Source organism: Nematolebias whitei, chromosome 2, assembly GCF_014905685.2.
Source record: "Nematolebias whitei isolate Nwh7 chromosome 2, NemWhi1, whole genome shotgun sequence".
NCBI lineage: Eukaryota > Metazoa > Chordata > Actinopteri > Cyprinodontiformes > Rivulidae > Nematolebias > Nematolebias whitei.
This window is the reverse complement of record NC_056499.1, coordinates 57,447,629-57,465,424: the sequence shown is the minus strand read 5'-3', so window position 1 is coordinate 57,465,424 and position 17,796 is coordinate 57,447,629. Positions and strand designations below refer to the sequence as shown.

The 17,796-nt window shown below is 43.4% G+C and overlaps 1 protein-coding gene, 1 long non-coding RNA gene and 1 pseudogene across 2 annotated transcripts in view; all 3 read left to right on the top strand.

Moving 5' to 3' along the window:
• LOC119424984 overlaps positions 1-8,349 on the top strand; it is a 95,903-nt gene extending 87,554 nt beyond the window's left edge. Inside the window, exons 2-3 of the long non-coding RNA XR_005187543.1 lie at positions 409-491; positions 8,255-8,349. This is a non-coding gene — a long non-coding RNA (uncharacterized LOC119424984). The remainder of the gene's footprint in view (positions 1-408; positions 492-8,254) is intronic.
• Positions 7,655-7,773, top strand: LOC119430326 (annotated as a pseudogene).
• Positions 8,350-8,351: 2 nt separating the features above from the next.
• The window catches only part of LOC119424973 (SH3 and multiple ankyrin repeat domains protein 2), a gene marked incomplete in the record, with an annotated part of 297,817 nt that continues 288,372 nt past the window's right edge, over positions 8,352-17,796 (top strand). Inside the window, 1 exon segment of the mRNA XM_037692499.1 lies at positions 8,352-8,379.

Here is a 17,796-nt window from a genome sequence, read left to right as displayed (position 1 = left end):
CTGGGTCTCTCCTGCACAGTTCGGCCACACTGCCGCTCCGAACCTCCACAGCAGCAGCTGGAGGAGTGGCAGCCATAGCCTGCGTCCAGGAGCGTTGCAGAGACAGAGGAGCTGCAGCTGGAGGGGTCGCTGACGTCTCCAACACATTTATTTTTATTTTTTTTTGGGGGGGGGGGGGGGGGGTCAGATGCTGTCACGGGGCTGCCAGAGCGGCTGTCACACAGTCTGAGAAGCAGTGACAGAGGCCGGCCAGAGGCAGGTGGGGGTGGGGGGGTCCGGCTCGCCCTGCCCTGCCCTGCCGTGCCTCTGCCGGACAGACATGAACCTCCACTCGGCCCGGGCGTCCGTGGCCATGCTGCGGATGATGGGCTGTGCTAATGGGCGCTCTGCTCGCCATCTCCTCCACAGTGACTGCGTGGTGGATGAGAAGACCGTGGTGCTCCAGAAGAAGGAGAACGAGGGCTTCGGCTTCGTCCTGCGAGGGGCTAAAGGTAAGACAATTTCCTTACTGTCTCTGTGTGTCTCTCCTGTTTGTTGTGCATGCAGCTCTGCAGACCCCATCGTGCACGTTTGATGTGTAAAATCCACACTGTGTACTATTAGCAGGGTTTCTGTATGACAGATTGCATCCCACCTTCAAAAGCATGTAAATAACTTTGAAAGCAACTTTAATGTGAATCCGCCACTCTCAGTCCTGCATCAGCTTAACTGAGTTCTCTGTGAGGTCAGGTGCTGGCTAAATGAGTTTGCTCCATGGATCCAGAGGGACATGTCTCACAGCGCCCACCATCCTCTCCTCCTTTCCCAGCGCATCGAGTTGCTGTGATGAGTGGCATATTTAAGCAGGTTGAGATTTCACCCAGCTGTGAGACTGGCTCTAAATATAGCCAGATTTATCAGCTGGTTTTGATGTTGACTCTGGCTGCGTTATAATCCACAATGGTATGGTACACTTCCATCCTTCCACTGGTTCTTGTTGAGGACTCTGTTTGTGATTTGGTACTATTCCATTCTTCTACTGGTTCCTGTTCAAGGCTCTGTTAGTTTTTGTAAGACACACTCTTGAAGAGAAATGGAGGAGATGGAGATGGTGGAAACAAAGGATTTTGCTGAGAAAAACAAGAAGAATGTTCTAGTCTCCCTGACACACACTGGCTTTGCCCTGAAGGAAGTGACCCAGCCATGCTTATCCTGCGCACGGGGGGGGGGGGGGGGGGGGCATGGACACACAAACGCTCTGATGCTCGAGCTGTCACATAAGCTTACATCATTTTCCTTTCTCTGCAGTTCTACTCTTGTTTTTAGAACCTTCTCTGTCTTTGCCTGTCATATAAACATCACCACCGCCAATCGCACCCCATCCATGAGATCCTCATGTGCTGTAGGTCTGCGAGTTATAGGAAGTGTCACTTGTCACCTCTGGTTTCTTCCTGCGGCAGCATCATTTTTAACCTCCCTGAGAGCAAGCAGTGGAGATGAGAGTTGTAGCACAATCAAGGACGGTCTTTTAGTGCAAATATTAGTAAGTTCCTATAAAACAAGTCTCATTTCTTTTTTATTTTATTTGAATTACTTACCAATTTCTTTATTTTTTCTGATTTTTGTGTTGTTGTTTTTTTTTCATGTATCCACATATTTAAGGTTCAAGATTTAAAGTTCTTTTTTGTCATTGGCATCACATGTGGTACATGAGGTGGAATGAAAATGTGTACATAATGTCACAGCTACACTCAAAAATAGCAAAAAATATAAAGTATAAAAACGAAACAGTATACAAGGATCTAATATATCTGCTACTAATAATGTAAAATAAAATAATACGGTATATTAAACAGCAACCTGAACATGAGTCTGTTGTGAGCAGCTGGGTGTGAATACAGCAGTTTTAAAGGCAAGAAATCAGCAGCATGGATAATCAGCAGCATGGATATGTCACATATCACCATTGAGTGGCATTGCAGAGATTTTTTTTCCTTAGAGTGATTTTCCTGGTTAGGGATTTATGAGTCTAACAGCTTCAAGGTAGAAGCTGTTCCTCAGTCTAGTGGTTCTACGTTTAATGTTCCGCAAACTAGGGACGCACGATCCAATTTTTTTTTCACTTCCGATCCGATGCCAATATCTGTTGGCCCGGTATCAGCCGATACCACTCCGATCTGATACAAATAAACAGTGATGAATTATCGATATCATGATCATCATTGATTTTATATGAGGCTGTAATAATCTGCTCTCAAGTACAATTTGTACAAATATATGCATGCATGTCCAAAAAGGCAACTTGAGGTGAGTTTTGTTAACATTGGATAAGTTTTAAAGTTAGAATTAAACTCTGCTAACACAAAACATGTTTATTTTTATTCCTAGTTTTAAAGTGGATATTAAAGTGATTAATTTAAATGATTGTTTAAAGTTGTTTTATATTTTTTTAAATAAGGGGCAGATATAAGATTTTTCTTCTTTCTGCACTCTTTTCATTCAATGTTTTCTTTTTGATGAATTTTTGTTTCTTTTAAATGAATGAATGAATTAAATAAAATAAAATGTTAAATGGCTTCAAACATCTGCTAAGTTCATGACATAAACCAACAGACATGTTCCTGTTTTTAGTATTTTACATCACTTTATAATGTAGCTGGGTTTTTTTTTTTTTTTTTTTAATATATATATAATTTTCTTGTAATTTTCAAATCATATGTTTTTTTATGATTGTCTACTGTTGTACTGATAAATATCTCCTGGAGGGTAAACTATATCTTGGCTGCAAGTATCAAGCTGAGAAATCCTTTGTTTTCTACAACTGATAGTGGTTGGTCATTAATTATGATGAAGTTTATCAACTTCTCTGTAAACTCCGGGGCTTCAGCGACGTCTTCTTCTTGTTCAATAAGAAGCAGCAGCCTGATTTCGGTCAGCTGCGCTCAGTCGGTCCCTCCTCAGAGACGGGCAGATTGGACACAGCTGACCGGGGTCGGGCTGCCTGCTACAGGTTCAGCGAGAGTAGCGCCACGCTGAAGCCACGGAGCTAGAATGTCCATGAAAATAGAATGTCATAAAACTAACTTTACCACAGTTTAATGTGACGCTATGGCTCTGCAGACATTGCACGTTGCTGTCTTGTTTTGTGTGTTTCTAGTATAAAATACTTCCACACAGCGGACATGTTTAGATGAAAAGTTTGTTAGCTGTTAGCCACAGTGCTGCTAACTCAGTCCTCACGTTGTAGCTGCTGCAAACTATGAACTGGATTTCCTGAATGTGAGGCGGGTCTTATTACTCTGGGTTCATGAGACACGCCTCCGTTCAGGAAATCCATTCCATAGATTGAAGCCAACGTGCATCATGGATCGGAAATCTCTGCAGGTTGGATTGGAAAATGGATCGGTCACATTGTCATCGATACCCGATCCAGAAGTTTTTCAGATATCGGTACAGATACCGATATTGATATTGGATTGGTGCATCTCTACCGCAAACTCCTGCCTGAGGGTAGCAGGGCAAAATGTGTGTGTGCTGTGAGTGGGGTCCTTCATGATGTAGGTGGCCCTCTTCCTGCATCTGGAGGTGTAGATGTCTGTGATGGTGGGTTAGCTCAGTCCAACAGTCAACATTCAAGGTTCAAGGATTTATTTTTCTAATACCAGCTCACATTTGCATGTTTATGGTACGAAATTCGGACTCAGGTCCCAGATCACGAAGTCTAACAATTAACAAATAAATACAAAGAGTACAGTGCCTTGTGAAAGTATTCGGCCCCCTTGAACTTTTCAACCTTTTGCCACATTTCAGGCTTCAAACATAAAGATATGAAATTTTAATTTTTTGTGAAGAATCAACAACAAGTGGGACACAATCGTGAAGTGGAATGAAATTTATTGGATGTGTCAAACTTTATTAACAAATAAAAAACTGAAAAGTGGGGCGTGCAATATTATTGGGCCCCTTTACTTTCAGAGCAGCAAACTCACTCCAGAAGTTCAGTGAGGATCTATGAATGATCCAATGTTGTCCCAAATGACTGATGATGATCAATAGAATCCACCTGTGTGTAATCAAGTCTCCGTATTAATGCACCTGCTCTGTGTTAGTCTCAGGGTTCTGTTCAAAGCGCAGAGAGCATCATGAAGACCAAGGAACACACCAGGCAGGTCCGAGATACTGTTGTGGAGAAGTTTAAAGCCGGATTTGGATACAAAAAGATTTCCCAATCTTTAAACATCCCAAGGAGCACTGTGCAAGCAATCATATTGAAATGGAAGGAGTATCAGACCACTGCAAATCTACCAAGACCCGGCCGTCCCTCTAAACTTTCATCTGGAACAAGGAGAAGACTGATCAGAGATGCAGCCAAGAGGCCCATGATCACTCTGGATGAACTGCAGAGATCTACAGCTGAGGTGGGAGAGTCTGTCCATAGGACAACAATCAGTCGTACACTGCACAAATCTGGCCTTTATGGAAGAGTGGCAAGAAGAAAGCCATTTCTCAAAGATATCCATAAAAAGTGTTGTTTAAAGTTTGTCACCTGGGAGACACCAAACATGTGGAAGAAGGTGCTCTGGTCACATGAAACCAAAATCCAACTGTTTGGCCACAATGCAAAACGATATGTTTGGTGTAAAAGCAACACAGCTCATCACCCTGAACACACCATCCCCACTGTCAAACATGGTGGTGGCAGCATCATGGTTTGGGCCTGCTTTTCATCAGCAGGGACAGGGAAGATGGTCAGAATTGATGGAAGATGGATGGAGCCAAATACAGGACCATTCTGGAAGAAAACCTGTTTGATTCTGCAAGAGACCTGAGACTGGGACGGAGATTTATCTTCCAACAAGACAATGATCCAAAACATAAAGACAAATCTACGGTGGCCCTAAGGTGTAAATGAACAAGATTTGAAAAAACAGAATTATATTTGAAAAAACAGAATCACAGAAAAAACAGCATTACATTAAGCCAAAGCGGAAGTGGCCCAAATCACATTAGAAAAAATGGAATTACATTTGAAAAAAACGGAATGACATTTGAAAAAACGGAATTGCATTAAGCCAAACAGGAAGTTTTTTTTATTTTATTTTATGTTTTAACAGCATAAAATCGAACAATAGAACAATATACAATACACACAATGGAGATATGTGTGTACTGTATTCTAAAAAAGTTGTCAGGTCCTCTGGATGTTCAAAAAACAACAACAAAAAATAAATAAAATTCTAGAAACGTTTCATCTTTCATCCGAAAGGCTTCTTCAGTCTGATGAGCTGTATGCAGCTCAGTCTTATAAATAGCACCTTCTCATAGCGGGTCAACCAGTTTGTTGTTGACATTCAAAACTAGTTGTTCACATGATCAAGGAGGACCATCAGCCTAACAATGGATCATTAGCACCCTGATGGCTGCTTGCTATCCACAGGGGGCTGAGTGATACTAGCAATAATAGCATTGTAAGAGGGGGACAGTTGAACACGGAGGTCTCCAGAGGACCTGACTTAACTTTTTTAGATTTTTCTACCTGGATTGTTGAGCTTGCATCAGGATATACTGTATATTGTTCTGTTGTTTGGTTTGATGCTGTTAATAAAGTTAAAAAAAAAAAAAAACTTCCTATTTGGCTTAATGTAATTCTGTTTTTTTCTAATGTGATTCTGTTTTGTCTGGTAAGGTCTATTCGGGGGTTCAGGAGAGGAGAGTCCGTCGGATAGTCGAACCTGGGATTCAGGAGGAGCAGTGCGGTTTTCGTCCTGGTCGTGGAACACTGGACCAGCTCTACATTCTCAGCAGGGTCCTGGAGGGTGCGTGGGAGTTTGCCCAACTGGTCTACATGTGCTTTGTGGACTTGGAGAATGCGTTCGACCACATCCCTCGGGGAACCCTGTGGGGGGTACTCTGGGAGTATGGGGTACTGGGCCCTTTGATACGAGCTGTTAGGTCCCTGTATGACCGGTGTCAGAGCCTGGTCTGCATTGCCGGCAGTAAGTCGGGTTTGTTCCTGGTGAGAGTTGGGCTCCGCCAAGGTTGCCTTTTGTCACCGATTGGGGCGGTTGTGACTGAGTGGTTAGAGCAGTCGTCCTCCAATGCGAGAGTTGGGGGTTTGAGTCCACCAGCAGTCACATGTCGAAGTGTCCCTGGGCAAGACACTGAACCCCTCATAGCCTCTGATGTGTGTCCCATCAGTGTATGAATGTGATCTAAAAAAGCACAGATTAGTCTCATTAGAATGATTTGTTCAATTATCTTTGTATTGATGTAGTAAAGTGCTGCATGAATGGTAAATGAGGACACAGATTGTAGTGTGAAGCGCTTTGAGTATCTTGAAATAAGATAGAAAGGCACTATATAAGTACAGTCCACTGAAAAAAAAAAAAACGTAATTATAAATTTGTAAGGCAGCTTAGTTTTTATAAATGATGGCAGTCTTAAATGAGCCTGTAAAATCTTTGATTTTCTTTTGCACTAGTCAGATCCTCAACACCACCTGTCAATCTGTCCAATATGCTTATCATTCATTCAACCTTGATTTATACAGGTTAGTCTCATTGAGCCTTGAGGACTCATTTACAATAGAGACCTGTTTTAAACAAACACAGATGATGTATAGACATAGACAATAGACAGTCATATAAAAGCATGTGAAATGAAAAATAAATCAAAGAAATGATATAAAAATTTTGAAAAAAAATGTTACATTATGAAGCAATGTAAAACATTAAAAACAGGAACATGTCTTTGTTGGTTTTTGCCATGAACTTAGCAGTTGTTTAAAATCCCTTAGAGTGGTCCATGTCGACAACTTCAGATCTTTTGGCAAGGTGTTCCAAGTTACAGAAGTGGAGTAAGATAAGGCCCTGAAGTTATTGATGACCAATTAACCAGTGAATACAGAGTGCAATCATGGGTACGGTAGTTACAGCCAGTTATGAATCTTAGCTCACCGTGATAGACAGCATCCAGCATCTGCAGAGTGCTTGCAGGAGCATTCATGTAAATAATGTCACCACAGTCAATGAAGGGAAGGAAAGTAGCTGTTACAAGGCATTTTCTAGCATTCAGAGTTAGACAAGATCTACAGTCTAAAAAAAGTTAAATCTGGTCCTCTGGACATTCCAAAAAAATATATTAAAAATTGTAGAAACGTTTCGTCTTTCATCCAAAAGACTTCCTCAGTCTGAGGTGCTGTATTCAGCTCAGTCTCTTAAATAGCACCTTCTCAGAGTGGATCAACCAGTTTTGCTGCTGACAACCAAAACCAGCTGATCACATGATCAAGAAGGACCATCAGCCTAACAATGGATCATCAGCACACTGATGGCTGTTTACTATTCACGAGCATGCATCAGGACAGGATCTACAGTATTTCTGAAAAATAGAAACAACTGGTCAGCAACTGAGCAATCGGTGACCTCAATTTGTCTCAAAGGTAAACACCCCTTACCTTCAGGAGCAACATCCCTTTTTCCTCTGACATTTTCGGGGTTTTGCATTACGAACACTTTGCCGTCAGTTAATAGTTAAATAAAGGTTAATATTTAAAGCTAGTTGTGCATTATTTTGTGTGTTTTTTATGCACATCTATGTTGCAACTTTTTGTTGCATAAGTTTAGTCTTTGTTTGTTATGATCCTTTAAAAGTCCTATTTGTGACTTCACTCCTCATTTACCACCATACCACCCTGGACTCACCCGATCTCGTCTGATCTTGGAAGCTAAGCAGGGTAGGGCCTGGTTAGTACTTGGATGGGAGACTGCCTGGGAATGCCAGGTGCTGTTCGCTTTTGCATTTCTCACAAACCACACCGTGGGGTACAGTCATTGTCAGTACTGGGAGCTCAGCACCCCAAAAGGTCAGATCCTAGAATCGCCCCTGGTTCGCTGCTTTGTTTTGATGTGACTGTGTATGTCATCACATTTTCTTGCTGTTACAGTGAAATATGTGCCAACAAACTTATCAAAACTTTATTCATGCATATTAATTTGCTATAAACTTTGTGTGTGGTGTTAAATGTCATGCAGACTTCTTTTGCCACAGCTGTCTGTCTCTATGCCTCCTTGGCCCATGTTGCCAACTCCCCAGGAAAGTAGTTAGATATTGGCTGTTCTAAAAGTCACTCAATGATGTCATTACCTAATTGGCATAATTGACAATAGAGGAATAATGGTACAACTCATCCTCCCTCATTAATAACAACTCATCCTTGTGTTCTGATGTTACATGCGTTATCTTTCCCTAAATGTTTTCCACCTTTGTGCTCTAGCTGACACACCCATTGAGGAGTTTACACCAACACCGGCCTTCCCAGCGCTGCAGTACCTGGAGTCAGTGGATGAGGGTGGGGTGGCATGGCAGGCGGGGCTCAGGACGGGTGACTTTCTGATTGAGGTAAGAGCTGTTTTCCATTTGGAGCATTTTCAGGACTTTAATCAGGGTTTTGTTCACGAGTGAGGGAAGAATGGAGTGTGAGATTGGCAGACAGATTGGTGCAGCATCAGCAGTATTGCGGACTCTGTGCCAGTCCGTTGTGGTGAAGAGGGAGCAGAGCTGTAAGGCAAAGCTCTCTGTTTACTGGTCAGTCTACGTTCCTACCCTCACCTATGGCCACAAACTCTGAGTAGTGACTGAAAGAATGAGAATGCGGATGCAGGTGGTTGAAATGAGTTTCCTCCTCAGTGTAGCTGGACTCTCCCTTAGAGATACCATACCGTACCACTTTATTTGTAGATCACTTAAAACAGCAACAAATCCAACTGAAGTGCTGTATAGTAGAACAAATAAGCAAAGCACAAAGCAAAACATAAAATAAAGTAAAATAAAAATATAAATGTGAATGGAAAAAGATAATAACTAAATGGCTAACACTGTAGAATACAGACAGGTTAAAAACAAATCACACTGTGTCAAAAGCCAACAAATAAAAGTGGGTTTTTATGTGAGATTTAAAAACGGTGAAAGAAGGGGCCTGCCTGACATGCAGTGATAAGTTATTCCGTGCAGTCTTGGACCTGCAACAGAGAAAGCCCTGTCACCTCTGAGCTTACGACGGGTTCCTGGAACTGAAAGAAGCATCTGATTAACTGACTTCAGAGAGCGCTGTGGGACATATGGCTGCAGCAAATCATTGAGATAAGAGGGGGCAGAACTGTTCAGTGCTTTAAAAACATACGTGAGTATTTTGACCTGAATTCGAAAGTGAACCGGGAGCCAGTGCAGCGAAGCCAAAACTGGTGTGATGAGCTCTATTTTGCCTATACCAGTTAAAAATTGGGCTGCAGCATTTTGGACCAGTTGTAGTTGTGCAATGGAGGTCTGGTTGATTCCAAACAGAAGCACATTGCAGTAATCGAGCCTGGATGTTATAAACGCATGGATTACAGTCTCAAAGTTATTTTTGGACAGTATGGGCTTCAGTTTAGGACAGCACAGTGGCACAACTGGTAGAGCTGCTGCCTCTCAGCGAGCATGTCCTTGGTTCAAACCCCAGTCCAGGGGCCTTTCTGGGTGGAGTTTGCATGTTCTCTCCGTGCATGCGTGGGTTTTCTCCGGGTGCTCCGGTTTCCTCCCACAGACCAAAAACATGCATGTTAGACTGTTTGGTAATTCTAAATTCTCCCTAGGTTTGAGTGCGAGAGTGAATGGTTGTTTGTCTCGTTTGTCTCTTTGTGGCCCTGTGATGGACTTGCGACCTGTCCAGGGTGTACCCCACTCCTCGCATATTGCTGGACATGGACACCAACGACCCCCATGACCTAAAATGGAAGAAGCGGGTAAAAGATAATGGATGGATGGGCTTCAGTTTAGACAGCTGCCTCAGCTGGAAAAAACAGGATTTCACAATCATGTTTACATGAAGTTTCATGGAAGGGTCCGTTATCACTCCCAGATTAGTGACTCTGTTTCTCTAACAGGGCTAAAGAGGAGAGGTCGATACCATGGTTCTTGATCGTGCCAGTAGGAGGAAACAACATGACTTCAGTCTTCTTCTCGTTAAAACTTAAGAAATTTAAAGACATCCAGGGCAGCACGGTGGCGCAACTGGTAGAGCTGCTGCCTCTCAGCGAGCAGGTCCCTGGTTCAAACCCCGGTCCAGGGGCCTTCTGGGTGGAGTTTGCATGTTCTCTCCGTGCATGCATGGGTTTTCTCCGGGTACTCCGGTTTCCTCCCACAGACCAAAAACATGCATGTTAGGCTGATTGGTAACTCTAAATTGTCCCTAGGTGTGAGTGAGAGAGTGAATGGTTGTTTGTCTCGTTTGTCTCTATGTGTCCCTGTGATGGACTTGCGACCCGTCCAGGGTGTACCCCGCCCCTGGCACAGTGATTGCTGGACATGGGCACCAGCGACCCCCGTGACCCAAAATGGAATAAGCGGGTAAAGATAATGGATGGATGGATGAAGACATCCAGTCCCTGATGTCAGCCAGGCAGTCAAGAAGAGGTTGAATAGAATGTGCACTTGTGTGCTTCAGCGAGAAACAAATTTGACAGTCATCGGCATAGAAATGAAAGGGTATGTTATGTTTATGGAAAATAGCACATTGTGGCAGCAGGTATAAAACAAAAAGAGAAAAGGACTGAGAATGGACACCTGCAATAACCCCCACAAACAAATGGGAGTCTGGAGACATGCCTGAAGTTGGACTGACTGAGGGGTCAAGGTTAGGTTTTTTTCAGCGGAAGTTGAACAGTACCATGTTTAAAAGTTTTTGACACCTCACCTGAGATTAAACTGCTATTCACAATAGAGAGAATAGAGGGTACCAGAATAGAAAAGACCTCCTTTAGAAGTTGAAGGGGAACATTACCAAAGGGGGAACCAGATGGTTTCAAGATGGACATTACTTGCTCCAAGAAAGACTGAGAGATGGGCTCAAAGTGGTCAAATACAGCTACACAGTAGTTATGTTTACATGGCCATAAGTAATCGGATCAAACGGCCGTTCAGAATAAAATCACGTCATGTAAACACCCCGTTCTGGTTATTTTTTGTTTATTCAGCGTGATCCGAAATAATTTGTGATCAGAACGAAACGGGTGGTCTACGTCGATTCATAACCCGAACGGTGTCCATGTAAACACTTGATCTGTTCATTTTTTTCTGATGGTGACAAACTGACCTGACTGCGCATGTGCGACCTTGTCATTTCCGCCTGGCTAATGCTAATAATAGTAGCATGTCGGGGAAGTTAAACTGGTCGGTGAGCGACACAACATTTCTACTAGAAACTTTCAAAAAGCTCAAAATGTTCTGTATCACCTGTAGCTCAGACAGGGAGTGCAGTAACATCTCCACCATCATTAAAACTTGTCGCGGGTCCATTTTGGGTGCTCAGGTTTGTTTATGTTCATCGCGGAAGTAAACCGGAAGTAGAACTTCTTCTTCTGTAGTTTTTTAAAGGAGAGTTTACCACTCTGCACATGTCAGTACTTCTGTTCAGAACAAAGTCCGCTGCATGTACTTTGTAAACGCTCGTCATGAACAGATTGTGCCCATTTAAACAATACTTTTGAATTATTTAATCTGAAAACATTTCAATCCGGTCAAAAAATGTTGCGCATGTAAACATAGCTAGTGAGACGAGATGGCTGGATCATGAGCTGGTGGCGAAATGAGTGCCCGGGTGTTCACAACTTTTTCAAAAAAGAAATGGAGAAAGTTCTCGTACAGCTCAGTTGAAGTAAAAAAACGTTCAATACAAAAACAACTGGACTTTATTTGTAACAGAAGACGTTTTGTTCCTCATCCGAGGAGCTTTCTCAATTCAAAGAGCAGTGAGTGAGGGGTTCAGGTTATAAGGCTGAGATAAGATACACACACATATGTAGATTGACAAATCACACCTCACACCTTAACAGTAGGGGTTTCTTAAGGACTTTGTTAAACTAATTCACAGACGAGGCCCCTCTGTTCCCATCAGGTGTGAAAACTGGCTGGGAATCTGTCAAAGTTGCATTATACATTTTTGAAAGTTGAAATGTGAGGCCTCCTCCTCTGTTAAGAGATGGTTTTTCTCTTTTAACATAAATTGCTTCCTTCACCCCCCTCTCAAACCATCTGTGTTCTCGGTCCAAAATGTGCACAGTTTGGTCCTCAAAAGAGTGTCCCTTATCTGTGAGGTGGAGGTGAACAGCTGAGTCTTGTCCTGTGGAGCTGGCTCTCCTGTGTTGAGTCATGCGTCTGTGAAGAGGCTTTTTAGTTTCTCCAATGTAGAGGTCTGGACAGTCCTCGCTGCACTGGACCGCATACATTACACCACTCTGTTTGTGTATGGGTGTTTTGTCTTTAGGGTGGACCAGCCTCTGTCTGAGAGTCCTGCTGGGTTTGAAATGTACTGGGATGTTGTGTTTGTTGAAGATCCTTCTGAATTTCTCTGATACTCCAGCAACATAAGAGATGACAATGTTTTTACGTCTGTTGTTTTCCTTTTTCTGTTTATTAGTGTTTTTAATTGATTTCCTCTCTGACTTTACAAAAGCCCAGTTAAGATATCCACATGTTTGGAGAGCTTCTTGGATGTGTTTCTGTTCCTTTTCTTTCCCTTCTGTCATCATGGGGACACGTTCAGCTCGATGCTGTAAAGTTCTGATATAAAAAAAAAATAGAAATAGAAGTGTTCACCAGACACAGTAACTTAGTTGATAACAACATCAAGTTCACCAGAGAGGATGCAAACGACAACAAGCTGCCTGTTTTGGACTGTTTGATTCAGATGGAAAGAGAGGACAGCCTCAACATTGAAGTTTAACCAACACAGACCAGTATCTTCTGTTTGACTCTCACCATCCACTGGAACACAAACTCTCTGTCATCAGAACTTTGCATAGTTTCATCATCAGTTTTCATTTTCTAACAGGACTTGGCACCTGCACACAGTGCCAAAGCTACCAGTACCTGGTTTAAGGACCATAGTATCCCTATTCTTAACTGGCCAGCAAACTCGCTTGACCTTAACCCCATTGAAAATCTAGGAGATATTGTGAAGAGGAAGATGTGTTACACCAGACCCAACAAGAGCTGAAGGCCATTATCAGAGCAACCTGGGCTCTCATAACACCTGAGCAGAGCCACAGACTGATCGACTCTATGCCACGCTGCATTGCTGCAGTAATCCAGGCAAAAGGAGCCCCAACTAAGTATTGAGTGCTGTACATGTTCATACTTTTCATGCTCATACTTTTCATGTTCATACTTTTCAGTTGGCAACATTTCTAAAAATCCCTTTTTTAATTGGTCTTAAATATTCTAATTTTCTGTGATATTGAATTTGGGGTTTTCATTAGTTGTCAGTTATAATCATCAACATTACAATAAATAAACATTTGAAATATATCAATCTGTGTGTATTGAATGAATATAATATACAAGTTTCACTTTTTGAATGGAATTACTGAAATAAATAAACTTTTTCATGAAATTCCAATTTTATGACCAGCACCTGTATGTCACTGAACAGTATAAATCCTGAGAAAACAGACCAGTCATCAATTCAGTTTGTCATGACCTGACGTTTGAACAAGGGGAAGTCCTTAAGCATGTTAGGATTTTTGATGAGCTGTTCACCTAATACACAGATGTAAGCTTAATTATTTCATGACACTCACTGTGTAGGTTCTGAAAAATCCAGAAATCCTCATGCAGATATACAGGAAGGCCATGCAGAACAGCTTGGTGTGTGTCATGGAAATCTTTCCACCCATCCATCCATTTTCTTCCGCTTATCCGGGGTCGGGTCGCAGGGGTAGCAGCTTAAGTAGGAAGGCCCAGACTTCCCTTTCCCCAGCCACTTGGTCCAGCTCCTCCGGAGGAATCCCGAGGCGTTCCCAGGCCAGCCGAGAAACATAGTCCCTCCAGAATGTCCTGGGTCTTCCTCTGGGTCTCCTCCCAGTGGGACGTGTCTGGAACGCCTCACCAGGGAGGCGTCCAGGAAGCATCCTAACCAGATGACCAAGCCACTTCAACTGGCTCCTCTCGATGTGGAGAAGCAGCGGTTCTACTCTGAGTCCCTCCCTGATGATCAAGCTTCTCAAGCCCAGACACCCTGCGGAGAAAACTCATTTCGGCCGCTTGTATCTGAGATCTTGTTCTTTCGGTCACAACCCAAAGCTCATGACCATAGATGAGGGTAGGAACGTAGATCGATCAGTAAATTGACAGTTTCACCTTTTGACTCAGCTCTCTCTTCACCACGCCTATCGATCTCACGCTCCATTTTTCCCACATTCCTGAACAAGACCCCAAGATACTTGAACTCCTCCACTTGGGACATGACCTCCTCCCTGACCCAGAAAGGGCACTCTACCCTTTTCCGGCTCAAGACCATGGCCTCGGATTTGGAGGAACTGATCTTCATCCCGGCTGTGTCGCAGTCAGCTGCGAACCGCTTCAGCGAAAGCTGTAGATCATGATCTGATGAAGCCAATAGGACCACATAATCTGCAAAAAGCAGAGACGTGATCCTAAGGCCACCAAAACGGATCCCCTCAACACCTTGGAAGGCCTAGAAATTCTGTCCATAAAAGTTATGAACAGAATCGGTGCCATAAGGCAACCTTGGCGTAGTCCAACTCTCACCTGGAACGAGCCCGACTTACTGCCGGCAATGCGGACCAGGCTCTGACACCGGTCATACAGGGACATAACAACCCGTATCAAAGGGCTCTGTACCCCATACTCTTAGAGTACCCCCCACAGGGTTCCCCGAGGGACGCGGTCGAACGCCTTCTCCAAGTCCACAAAGCACATGTAGACTGGTTGGGCAAACTCCCACACACCCTCCCGGACCCTACTGAGAGTTTAGAGCTGGTCCAGTGTTCCACGACCAGGACGAAAACCGCACTGCTCCTGCTGAATCCGAGGTTCGACTATCCGACGGACTCTCCTCTCCAGAACCCCCGAATAGACCTTACCAGGGAGGCTTAAGAGCGTGATCCCCCTGTAGTTGGAACACACTCTACGGTCCCCCTTTTTGAAGAGGGTACCAACACCCCGGTCTGCCAATGCTGGGGAACTTTCCCCCAATGTCCATGCAATATTGCAGTCATGTAAGCCAACACAACCCTACAACATCCAGAGCCTTAAGGAACTCCGGGCGAATCTCATCCACCTTCTGGGCCCTGCCACCGAGAAGCTTTTTAACCACCTCAGTGACCTCAGCAACAGAGATTGGAGGGCCCGACCCAGAGTCCCTAGGCTCCGCTTCCTCAGTGGAAGATGTGCCGGTGGGATTGAGGAGGTCTTCAAAGCATTCTGCCCACCGACCCACGACATCCCGAGTTGAGGTCAGCAGCACACCACCCCTACTATAAACAGTGTTAGTGGTGTATCACTTTCCCCCCAGAGACGCCGGATGGTGGAACAGAATCGCCTCGAAGCCGTGCGGAAGTCATTCTCCATGGCCTCTCCGAACTTCTCCCATGCCCGAGTTTTTGCCTCAGCAACCTCCCGAGTCACATGTTGCTTGGACTGCCGGTACCCATCAGCTGCTTCTGGGGTCCCGCAGGCCAAAAAGGCCCGATAGGACTTCTTCTTCAGCCTGACAGCATCCCTCACAGCCGGTGTCCACCACCGGGTTCGAGCACAGTTTCAAGAGTTGACACAGTTGTTCTGTGGAAAAGCGTGGTCCTGCTGCTCAGAGTGGTGTCTGATTTTAATCTTAAACTGACCACCTCTACTGTATCATCAACAGGAATGCACAGCATGTCAAGTCCAAGACTCGACAACTTTCGGATGAAAGACGAAATGTTTCTACATTTTTTTTTGTTTTGTTTGGCTTTGTTTTGTTTTTTGAATGTCCAGAGGACCAGATATAACTTTTTTAGATTTTTCTACCTGGATTATTGAGCACGAATCAGAATATTTCCATGGTGAAACAGCGCCACTCAGTGGTGAATTTGACATAAATATTGCCCCTTTTCCATTAGTAACGGTACAGCACAACTTGACTTGACTCAGCACGATTCCAAGGCTTTTCCATTAACGGTACGTAGAACTGGTCCCTTTTTTCAGAACCCTTGGCTCTGTGGTTCCAACAGGGCCGAGTAGGTACCAAAATGTGATGTCAGAACACTGTTAGTCACTGATTGGTTGGGGTGGAGTCACTGGATCTTTTAGAAACTTTTCAAAACACAGATCTGCCATTTGAAATTTCTCGGAACTCGGAGCAGCGGCTGGACCTATTTTAAAGATTTTTAAAACAATGACAACACCGTGGTCTAATGCCGACTCAGGGCTTGGGATCCCGGCCTTACATGCTCTGTGGGCTCTGAGCTCTGATGGTAACCACAGAGGATCATACAAGCTGCTGACTCGCAGAAGGCTGTTGCCTGGACCCCGACCTTGTGTGCTCATGAAGGCCAAACCCCGATCCCGGCAGACAGGTCTGACGCACGAAGGGTGGAAACAATAAAAAAAAAAACATTTTATGTAATTTTTTTTTTATCAGTGAAAATTAAGAAAATAAATAAGAGGTGCTGGTTTTATGATGAAATCCTGTTTTCACTTTAATGACTATTAAATAATCTGTTAATTAAGGTTAACTCAGCTGAAAAATCATAAAATTATTGGATCTCTCAGGAATATTTCCCTCAAACATGTTTAAAGAAGAGATACAGCCTTTAGTTCAACTTTATTCTAACCCACAGATGTACAAATCACAAAACAATAATTAAACTTTAAAGTAAAGCTAATAATAATAATAATTAAAATAAAAATCTGTAAACAAGAAACAAAACCACATATCTAAACTGAAATGGTAAATGGACTGCACTTACATAGCGCTTTTCTATCTGATCAAGATACTCAAAGCTCTTTACACTACAATCTGTGCCCTCATTTACCCATTCATACAGCACTCTACTATATCTATACAAAGAATAATCAGTGCTTTATCACATTCATACACTAATGGGACTGTTGCGTTTTGGGAGCTGACTGCGGGTCATCAGTCACTGCAGCTAGCTAGGGCTAGCCGTGGGCCTCAGGCTTCCTCTCTAACCCTGGACCCTCAGCCAGCCCCCACCGCTTCCTCTGGTTCCCTCTCTCTCAGAAGTGGCAACTCATACTATCAATAAATCAAGGAAACGTCAATTAAGTTTGATCAATTATATTAAAAAAGGCAGGAAAAGTTACATATTACTGCGCTGGACTCTCCGGTCTGTGACGCGTTCACAGAACCCGGAAGAGCCCTGATGTCCCGTGTCATTACTCATTTATAGGGTCCTAAGACTCCGCCTTCACAGACGGAGAGCTCATCCTGTCAGTGTATGAGGGGGCGTGACTAAGTGTGATCTCAGTGGCTCTTATGTGGACTGACGTGTTAGGAAATATGTGAGACATTGCTTCAAAAGCCTTTCTACGTGATGTGGCAAGCAGATTAAACTATTTCCTGACTGATATTGAAATCCCAGGGAGACTTGGAGTTTGCTGGCCCAGTTTAACCCAGTCAGAACCGAGTCATAATTTCATTATAATCCCGTATCTGAGCAGATCAAAACCATAGGACCAGTCTAGATTAAAAATATTTTAACAGGACACACATCGGAGGCAATGTGGGGATTAGTGTTTTGCCCAGGGACACTTGGCATGTGACTGCTGGTGGAATTGAACCCCCAAATCTCATATTGGAGGACGACTGCTCTAACCACTCAGCCACACCTGCCTCTAAAAGTAGACATGAGTGCAAATACATCAAATGATGAATAAAATGTATAAAAAAATTTAAATATAGATGTTTTTGTATAATCTGCTTCATCAGAGATACATATATATACATATGTATATATACATATATACATATATATACAT